At 38.3% G+C, this 11457-nt stretch overlaps 1 pseudogene; it reads left to right on the top strand.

Annotated features, from left to right (window-relative positions):
- Positions 1-3968: 3968 nt before the first annotated feature.
- Positions 3969-8001, top strand: LOC133876840 (licodione synthase-like; annotated as a pseudogene).
- Positions 8002-11457: the final 3456 nt, after the last annotated feature.

The raw sequence follows: 11457 nt of genomic DNA, 5'->3' as shown, positions 1-11457 counted from the left end.
CAGTGTGCCTCTCATGATGACCAAGATCTGAAACAAGGCACTCCAGGAACCAGGTCCAACTGTCTTTTGTCTCAGATTTTACAACGGCGATTGCAATTGGGTACATGTTGTTGTTGGCATCTCGACCAATCGCAGCCAGTAGCATTCCCTTGTAAGGTCCTTTTAGAAAGCACCCGTCTAGGCCTATGACAGGCCTACAACCTTCCAAGAACCCATTCTTCATGGCTGCAAGGGACAAGTAGAGTCTCTGAAACTTAGCAGGCAAATTAGGGTTTGGTCTTTCAACCTTCATCACTACACAGCTACCCGGGTTAGTACGCCTTAAAGTCTCACAGTAATCCCACAGCCTGCCATACTGTTCACCCAGACAACCGTATATCTTCTTTTCTGCCTTCTTCCTACCCCTATACATTTGACTCCTGCTGACTTCAACATTCCATTTCCTCTTGACTTCATCTTGTATCACTCGCAGTGGCATGTCTGGTTGAACCTTAAACTTATTATAAAGTTTATCTGCTATCCACCTCGAATTGACAATTGAGCTCTTGTATACTCGAGTACAAGAATGTGTAGGTCTTAAGGACCTTATTTCAAATGAGGCCTCAGTCGCCATCTGTCTACCATACACTCTATAACCACAACCTGGATCTCTACACACAGCTACACACTTGGCTCTTTCATTTTTCTCAAACCTTATGTCCTTTCCCCTTCTCACATTGTATTGCTTAACAACTTCTCTAAATAGTTGAATGTTAGCGAACTTCATTCTAAGCTTCAGGTTTGGATTGACAATGTCAACTTCATGGAACTCCACATCAGGGTGAGATGAAGTCCCACATGAAGTCCCACCATCCTCTTCATCACTGACAGGTACTGGTGACAATAGGATGTCACTTCTACCAAGTTCAGAGTCATTCTCATCCACCTCAACATCTTCAAACGATGACATTTTTATACTAGATGGCCTACTCTGGCCATCATTATCACCCAAAGTACCCCCACTCTCACCCCCACCCTCAACCTCAGTACCATCACCACCATCTCCATCCCCATCCCCATCCTCCCCATCACCCTCCAAGCCCTCATCAGTTTCTGGCATTTTTGAGGGGCCAGCACTATCCACCAGATAATCTTCAAAAACATCGTCATCATCACTGATTTTATCATCCCACCATGGATCATTTAAATCAACCCTACCTCCATCATCTCCCTCTTCATTATTTTCCAAATCTTCCCCATCCCCACCTCTATCATTTTGGAAAGAAACAATATAAATGACTACATTAGGAGTATCCACATGTTTGGCAACCATATAAGCTACATCATAATCCGAGGATACTAGTTGTAGACCATCCACTAGATCTTTGGTAGGGTCCCTAAAGTAAATCAAATCACCTGGACTACACCCATATTGTCCCACTATAGACTCTATCAGGACAAATGACACATCATCACTATCAACGTTATCCGGATGGACATCCACTTGACCCCCCACATAAATACATCCATATTTTCTGTCAAACCTACCCCCATAGTTTATCTCAAAGACTAGCTTCATTCTACACATGCAAAAAAAAAAAATATATTATGCATGGGACAAGGGGACCACAATAATAAATCTCAAAGACTAGCTTCATTCTACACATGCAAACAAAAAAATATATTATGCATGGGACAAGGGGACCACAATAATAAATCTCAAAGACTAGCTTCATTCTACACATGCAAACAAAAAAATATATTATGCATGGGACAAGGGGACCACAATAATAAGGCACTGCAACTAATATGCAAAGCACAACTGCAATCGGGACCCCACTGCATATAAAGTAGTAACATGCAAAACAAATAGTGCTCCAAAAAAATAGTGCAACTAATATGCAAAAAAATATATTTGATAGGTACACATACATATTAACCAATGCAGAGACATATTAAATAAGGACCCAATAATGCTCCAAAATCAATTGCAAAAAAATAGTGCATTGGGACCCCACTGCATATATTATAAGAATGGACTTGACATCAACATAGAGCTTCCACTACATGCACGGTATCCGGTAAGTGATGAGGATATTATGAACTGTGAAAAAAAGAAACAGTTCCTACTTTCATAATTTAGACATCCATGTATCTGGATGTCTAAATTGCAAAAAAATAGTGCATTGGGACCCCACTGCATATATTATAAGAATGGACTTGACATCAACATAGAGCTTCCACTACATGCACGGTATCCGGTAAGTGATGAGGATATTATGAACTGTGAAAAAAAGAAACAGTTCCTACTTTCATAATTTAGACATCCATGTATCTGGCAATATTTTTAAGTTCCATGTATTGGGTCCCATGTGGTGTAAACAAAACAAACCACATGGTACCCAATGCATATAAACCAAACCCAATGCATATAAACAAAACAAACCAATTAGGTTCTCGGCAGACAACAAACAAATCAAAAAATGATACAAATCGGGACCCCACTACATATAAATTAGTAAAAAACAACAAAAAGGATACAAATCGGGACCCAATGCACTTTAACAAATCAAACCCAATGCACTTTAACAAACCAATTACGTTTTCGGCAGACAACAAACAAAGCAAAAAAGGATACAAATCGGGACCACAAATGATTAAAAAACACATACTGTAAGCGAAACCCCCAAATCCCGACAAACCCTAACATTTTTTTATACCCAAATTGCAGTCAATTTCTACATTAAAAATGAGACTAAACAAACAACATTAACAAAAACCCCAAAGCCGACAACCCTAAATTAACAAAAACCCCCAAATCCGAAACCCTAGATTAACAAAACCCCCCCAAATCGCCTACCAAAAAAAAAAACTTTCTCCATTAAAAAACCACTAACCTTTATTTAACAACGATTATGAACGAGTTGAGCGGTATGGATTTCGGTATGGATTTCGGCGACAGGTTGTGGGTGGGTCAGTTCGTGTAGAACCTTCGAAAGTAGCCGTCCGTGCTAAGTGGAAGTGGGGACCTCACGCACGAAATGTCTAAATCCAAACGATAAGTGAGGCGGGGGTATTTTGGGTAGAATTTCTGTCTGAAACGGTCACGTGACTTGCACGTGACCGACTTGCCATCCAAAATAACGGGCGACTGGACGGAAGGTCCATTTCGTTACACGCTGGCAAGTTCGGGGGGGTCATGTACCGATTTTTGTACATTGGGGGGTAAATCGCCACACCGTGGATAAATCAGGGGGGTGAAGTGTAGTTATCCCTTTTATTTCCCAAAAAAACAACTGATCAACTCCTCTCCAAAGTGAAATGGACAGGATGTGTTTCCTGCATTCATTGTACTGTCACACTTCATAATTTTGTCCCAATTATTTTTCCTTCAAATTTTCTTGCAATTCACATTGCTTTAGACATTCCCGCGAATGAAAATATAAAAGGAAAAAAAAAAACATTTTATTTGAATTTTTTTTCCTTGAGCAATTTTTCATTTGATTCACTAATTGAGTAATTATATTTATACCACATAGATTACCAGGAAGTTAACGAGGAAACAAAGTTCATTCCATAAAAATCATTCAAAAATTATTAACATACGTACCCACCAAAAAATGCTTATCACTTTAAAGCACTTTTTTAAACCGAAATTAAAAAATATTTTTCAAAACTATTACCAAACGAACTTGACGTCGCGGAAGCGATTAGAAAATCAAAGAAGAACTGCGTTTTCAATTCTGAAAAACTCAACAACGTAAGAACTTAGGATTAAGAAATATTAAAGTAAAAATATATTAAGAAAATCAGATAGAAAAATAAAAAAGAATATTGAAAAAAAAAATCAAAAAAATATTCTTGATATGTTGCAACAAGTCTTTATTCTCTAACACATGTCGTGACAGGTTGTCTGTTCAAGTTGTTATAAATTAGATAACATCAGCGTACAAGAATCTATTATCGATAAAAGTTTTACGTTAGAAGCCATGGCAATAGAGCTCTTACTGGTCCTAACCCTTCTTCTAGTGCTCCTGGTCTCAACCATATTATTCTCCGCCTTCCATTCAAAGCTTCCGCCAAGCCCCATAGCCTTACCGATCATTGGCCACTTCCACCTCCTTGGCCCCATCATCCACTAGTCTCTGCACAAGGTATCCGTTTGCTATGGCCCCATATTTTCTCTCCGCCTTGGCTCAGTCCCATGCATCGTTGCCTCCACGCCGGAGTACGCAAAAGAACTTCTCAAAACCAATGAACTCTCTTTCACTTCACGCAAGCACACCATCGCCATTGACCGTCTCACGTATAACTCTTCCTTTGCATTTGCATCCTCCGGACCCTATTGGATCTTCATGAAGAAGTTGAGCGCAAACGAGCACCTTGGCAGCCGTACTGTCAACGCCTTAATTTCACTTAGAGAGAAAGCATATCGCTGGCTCTTAAGAGTTTTGGCCGACAAGTCTGAGGCCGGTGAGGCTGTTAATGTTACTGAGGAGTTGTTGAAATTGACTAATAATATAATTTCTCAAATGATGCTTGGTTGGGCCGAGGAGGCTAGGGCTGTGATACGTGAAATGGTACAGATTTTTGGAGAGTTTAATGTCTCTGACTATATATGGTTTTGCAAGCGTTTGGATTTGCAGGGATTTGGGAAGAGAATTGAAGACATTCATAGGAGGTTTGATGCTTTGGTGGAGAAGGTTATTACAGGACGCGAAGATTTGAGGAAAAAGAAGGGAAATGGAGAAAGAGAACGTGATGGTCGAGAGCATCAAGTGAAGGATTTCATGGACATTTTGCTCGATTTTTCGGAGGACGAAAAGTCGGCGATAAAATTGACTAGGGCTCACATCAAAGCCCTGATTGTGGTACGTTCTTCTAATCAAATGGAATCTTTTTACTGTTTGCAATCTTTTTGGTCCTTTTTCTCCCTTATTTTCAAAACACAAAAGAAAATGCAAAAATACCAAATTAGCAATCTATATTTTTGACCGATTTTAATTTTACATATTTGATTCCATTAGTATTTCTTTTGAAAATACTACTGTTCAAATATGAACAGTTTGCTAGTGATTGATCAAATAACAGAGCACTATTTTCACATCCCTTTCTGAAAAGACCTTTGCCAATTATAATTCCCCCTTTTAAGCGTGTTAAGGCCTCTTTAGAGAGAGAAGCTCTGCTTCTTTTCTAGAGAGAGAAGTAAAACAGTTTTCTTCTTTTAGAGTTTTCTTGCTGGTGGAGGTTGGTTGGAACCTCCCTCCCAGTCTCTGGTCCTCCTAGTTATCTAGGAGGTTTTTGCCCCTCTATGGTTTCTACCATTGGAGGGTAGTTTTGTTTCTCCCTGCCGTTGGGGCAGGGAGTACGTTTTCCTCCCAGATGGTCTCCGGTGGAGGTTTTGTCTCCCAACCCGTAGGGGTTGAGGAGTTTGTGTTGTTTTTCTTTGTTGCTTTTCTTGTTTTCTTTGTTTATGACAGGTAAGCCTTCATGATTGTCGTCATCTTCTGGAAGATTGACTGTCTTCCTTGTGTCTCTGGTTGATTTCTGGCAGAGTTACAGCTGTTTCCATCCCTGTGAGCCAGATCTACTATTCTCCACTGGTTCTTTCAAGACACGCGCTTTCCTACTGTGGTCACCCTCTTCTTTTGTTCCGACCGTCACAATCCGGTGGCCTTGCAGTTCTTTCTTGCCGGAGCGTGGCCTGCATGTCGGGGGATTTTTCTTCCTGATGGGTGTGTGTGGATCATGCCATGTTTTTCAGGTCATGGGTAGTGGTGGTCGGAGGATGGAGGAGTTGTTTTCGCTATCGGGGACTCAGGGAACGACGCGTGTCCTACACGCTTTATCTTTGGTTGCAGTTTGTCTTCCCTCAGATGATGGACAGTGTTTGGCTTTCTGTTGTTTATGCTGTGTGTATTCTATAGCTTCTCTATGTATCACCATGTGTCTTTGTAATACACAAATTTTAATGAACTTATTTGTTGGCTGTGATAGCTAGATCAGCCCTCTGATCTTTTTAGGGTGTGCTTAATTGTAAAGAGGGGTTTCAATGTGTGTTCATGTAATTTTTTTGTATTATTTAGGCAGTTGCTTTGTCAGACTTAGTCTGATTATAGATGTAGGGGTGTCTTGTACCCCTTATCTGTCTCTGTAATGCCTATTGGCTTGTTTAGAAATGAAAGGAGCACATGCTTCTTGTTCAATTTTTTTTTTTTTTTTAAAAAAAAAGAAGAAGAAAAAGAAAAAAAAAAGACCTTTGCCAATTGCCATATACAAAGCAACTTTCTCAGGCTGCCATATTCACTGTTAGCTATATATATATATATATATATATATATATGTATGTATGTAAAAGTTATAACTAAATATCTAAGAATTCTCAGGTTTTTGCTTTTGTTGTCGAAAGTGCGATACGCTGATGTTTCAAAAACATCACAACAATATTATTGTTGGTTGGCATAAACCCATTATAAAGTGCATGCCACTGATGGCGTGAAGGATTAAAATATTGATTTTTTATTTTTTTATTTTTATGTTTGTATTTGAATATGTAAAATATTTTAAATAGTCAACTCAGGAAATCAATTCAATAACAAAGAATCCGCGAATTATAAGATATCAATACTCACAAAACCTTTACAGTCGTTACACTCTTGAATTACAACAAGTAAGTCACTTGTTTGCTTTTCTCCCAGAACCTCTGGAGAGTTCTTCTTCTTGATTTCCTTAACCACAATTTTGCTTGGTTTCAATTGTTCAAGTTTGATGGTTAAACAATAACCAAAACTCTAAGAGAGATTTAACATTAATAGTCAATGTCAAATACCCTCTCTTAGTACACTAAATTCTAGAGTAGAATCCTTAATAACTTTGTACTTGAAAGTCCCTTTAAATAGACATCTGAATGAAATCCAGTTCGAGTTGGAATAGGATTTCAGAAAAATTCGCCCAGATTTTCAGTCCTATATTGTGGGACAATTTTGGTATAGTAAACATATGAATTAAGGAAAACCTATTTCGGAAATATTTGTTGGCTTTTGTGTTAGCTTTCTAATACCGCTGATTTTACTACAATCTGATACTTGAGATGAAAGTTATGGTTAAAATACAGAGACGTGCTCAATCTGAGATTGACATATCTGATTTTAACTCCACTTAATGAAATTTCAATCTGCTCATTTTCTTGTTTGATTAGGTTGAACCACATCTTCTAGGTCTTCCAATTTGATTTGGATTCAGTCTTAGATGAAATTATTTACCGTCTTAACCAGTAGACTAAAACTTAAAACAAAATAAGTTTTGGCACTGATTTTGCCAATGCTAAAATCTAACATCTTTGCATATGTACATCCTTTCAAGGATTTCTATGCAGCAGGTACAGATACAACATCAATTGCAACCGAATGGGCATTAGCAGAGCTTATCAACCATCCAACGGTGCTCGAAAAAGCTCGTAAAGAGATTGATAATGTTATCAAGAATAGTAGATTAGTCCAAGAATCAAACGTTCCAAATCTTCCATACATCCATGCCATCATAAAGGAAACATTGAGGCTTCACCCGCCATTGCCTATGGTCGCAAGAAAATGCATAGAAGATCGTAGGATTGGAAGCTATGTCATCCCAGCAAACAGTTTGCTATTTGTGAATGTATGAGCCATTGGAAGGGACTCCAATTACTGGAAAAACCCATTGGACTTTGAGCCTAAAAGATTCTTACCAAAGGATGGTATGGGCATTATCGATGTTAGGGGACAACATTTTCAATTTTTTTCATTTGGGTCTGGGAGGAGGAGTTGCCCTGGCATAAATTTGGCCATGCAAGAGTTCCCAGCACTGCTTGCGGCTATGATCCAGTGCTTTGATTTTAAGTTGGTCGGACAACGAGGTGGGATAATGGAAGGTGAAAATGTTGTTGTTAATATGGATGAGGGGCCCGGATTGACAGCTCCAAGAGTCCATGATCTTGTGTGTGTACCAATAGCCCGCTTGAGCTCGCTCGATATCCTTCACCCATAAGGAATGCTCTACATACTGCTCCCCCCCAACATAACTAGTGGTGATTTTTAAGTTTAACTAATTAAAAATGTCTTATTTTTGTAAGAACTAAGCTTAAATTCCAATGAAAATTAAATAAATGATTATCGTGGTGTGAAAAATTGATGATCATCTTGGTGCATGTGCAATACAATGAATTCAAACAAAAGATATCAATTTCGTTTCTATAACTATTCAGTTTGTCCATGTTAATTATGGCCTGATTTTAATTTGTGTGTGCATGCAAACTATGTAAAGAGGCAGAAGAGTAGAATTTTGATGATAAACTTGGGAGTTGTTTTGATCATTGTTATGTTTATCCATTTGTGTTGTATTTATTTGATCAGTAGTTGTGATCAATAATGAGTAGCCAATAGGTAGCAGTAGTTGGGTAAAACTCTTATTTGATTTATTTGCTTTATTGTATGTTATTTAACAAAGTATATGAAATAAATCATCGTCGTCGTTAGAGGTTTATCCTCTAACAGACTTGTTGATGCAGAGATGTGTTGATGCTGTGAATAACTTGCGGCAGAGGTTTATCCTCTAATATCCATCCCCCTGCAAACTGATGGGAGGAACTTCCTTCAGTTTGTCTTTTGCTTCTCATCATTTTTTTTTTTTTTTTTTGGATTGGCACAAGCTTTCAAACTGTACCTTAAAGCTAGAATTAAGGCCATCAATGGGCCAAGAAAAGAGCTAACAAAGGGCTTAAATGAGCTTGGGTCTTAAACATTGTCTCAAGCAATAAATTGTGCCAACAATGGGCCAAGAGAAAAGAGCCAAATGGCTTTAAAATAGGCTTGGGTCTTTGAACATTTACCACAAGCAAAAGATTGGACCATCAATGGGCCAAGAAAAAATGGCCAACAAAGGGCTTAAATGAGTTTGGGTCTTTGAACATTTACCACAAGTATCAGATTAGGCCATTAATGGGTTAAGAGAAAAGAGCCAACAAAAGGCTTAAATGGGCTTGTGTTTTTAAACAATACCTCAAGCAAGAGATTGTGCTAACAATAGGCCAAAAGAAAAGAGTCAAAAGGCTTTAAAATAGACTTGGGTCTTTAAACAATACTACACGCTAAAAATTAGGCCAACAATGGACGAAAAAAATACCTCAAGTGATGATTTTTTTGAATGGTCAATGAACCATAACAATTACAAGTGAAACAAATTGATAAAATACAACTACAACACACCTTACAAAAAGGTGAATGTAAGCTTAGGTAAAACACACAGAAGAAACAAACAATAAAACAAAAGAGAAGTGAAAAGATAAGTGTAAGCCAGATAACCAAGAGTCCGACTGACTGCCTGACTTGGGAGATGGACCGGTTTGTGACGTACCACAAGAAGATGGTGAGCAAGTTGAAACGATAAAGGGTGTTGGCTGACAGTTGTGGCAAGATATGAGATTCTTGATCTGCAAGGTTTGATGTGGAGAGATGTTTGCTTGTTTTTTATGGGTCGGCTAATAGTTGTGGCATGATATGAGATTTTTGATCTGCAAGGTTTGATGGGGAGACATGTTTGCTCATTTTGTATGGGTGGAGAAGGTGAAACTTTGTTTAGGGCCTTGCTTGGGGCTTGTAAGATTCGTGGGAATGATGGTAAAAAAAGGATGCAACTGTAAAAAATAGTAAAGAATAGAGGAGAGATATCTATCTATTGTGGTGTTGGGTGTAAAGGTTGGGCAGTCTCGTCTTCGGAGTTGAGACAGCTATGGGACATAGACCCGGAATAGCTATGGGTGTTGATCGATTTACAGAGAGCTAGAACATTTGATGGGGACGAAAGTTTCAAGCGTTTGGTAGATGTTTGTTGGCAGGGACAATGTTTTGAGTGGATGTGGATGTTGGTGAAGTGTTGAAGATGAGGGATTTGTGGTTGCCATGGGAAGGAATGAAAGACTTGACGATGGCTTATTCATGCTCTAATACCATATTAGAAAATAAAGGGAAGGAGAAGAATGTTTGCAAAGGGAAGAAGAAGATAACACAAAGGTAAACTGAAAGATTACATCTTGCTAATTCTCATTACATAGTTTGGTTACAAGATATGTTAATATATAGACTTAACAAAAGTTAAAGACTAGTGTACAAAGAGAGAAACTGAAAGCTGACTACATGTTGGTATGGGTTGAAGGTATGGTAAGAAATCAGAGGAGGAATGGCTTGATCAGAGGGATGGCTTTGCTGCTGCAATTGTGACTTGTGATTGTAGAGATGTGCTGCCGTGGAAGACTTGTTGAGGCAGAGATGGATGACTTGCTACAGATTTGTTGATGCAAAGATGTGCTGATGCAGTGGATAACATGCAGCAGAGGTTTATCCTCTAACAGTCGCTCGTAACTTCATCTTTAAGCTTTTTCTTAATAGGAGGTTTAGGGTTCCTTTAAATATCCTAACAAGGGAGCTCCAAATTCCTCGAATAATCATATAGAAAACTTACCTTAATTATTGTTAAATATCCATCATAGGAAATTTACGCAAGAAAGATATCCAAAGTGCTTTCCCTATAAATCGTCATGTTACAAATTCTATAACCATGCAAGATATATATGTAACAATTTGGTACCAAAGCCAACCATGTCAGATCCAAGTACTATAGAATGTCTGGAGAGTGAAGTTGGAAGCTTAAATCAAGGACATGAAAGATTAAGGAAGGAAATGCAGGAAATGTTTTTGGAGATGACATTTAGGTTCGATTATCAGCTGGAATTAATCGCTATGTAATTTTTCTCGAAGCATTACATATATCAAACAATGCACATTGTCAATTTAGTTTAATAAAATTTACTTTCCATGATTTCTCTTCAAATAAGTCGCATATCGTATGCCATGTGTCTTCTGCCATATCTTTGGGAACAGTGGCCCTCACCTTATCTTTACACTCATCTTCCTCTCCAAATAGTTTGTAGTGCTTGCTGAAAAGCTCATGGCAAATTCTTGTATAGCTATGGGATAATGCGCTCTCCAATGACAATTTGTCTTCCTTGCGATTCACGTCCAGGGCAAATTTAGTATGAAACATAGTAATTAAAAAAATAATGGTCAAAACTTTATCACATAATATGTAGTAAATAACATTACCTCAAACAATAAGAGTCGTATCTGAATACGACGTCTTAACATTTCTTGATGTTTAGGTGGAATCTTGCACCAAGAATCATGATGTAGCTCACACTGGTTGCGAACAATTAACTAGGGTCACCTTCCTCATAAACTTTCCACCTACCTTGCCTATAGGTCCTTGCTTCCCGTCAAGAATTTCTAGGTGAATGGGACCATGTTCTAGCTATTAATTCAACTCGTTGCATCTGTTCCGATGTTTGATGGACTTGATAACTGTTAGGTAAAATATGGAAACGTAGTCAATCATATCTGGTAAGAGATATGATACATTGTCATTCTAAGACACAAATCTTGATCACATTTA

This window comes from Alnus glutinosa, chromosome 9, assembly GCF_958979055.1.
Source record: "Alnus glutinosa chromosome 9, dhAlnGlut1.1, whole genome shotgun sequence".
Lineage (NCBI taxonomy): Eukaryota > Viridiplantae > Streptophyta > Magnoliopsida > Fagales > Betulaceae > Alnus > Alnus glutinosa.
Note: the sequence above shows the minus strand (reverse complement) of the source record. Positions and strands in the feature narration are given on the sequence as shown.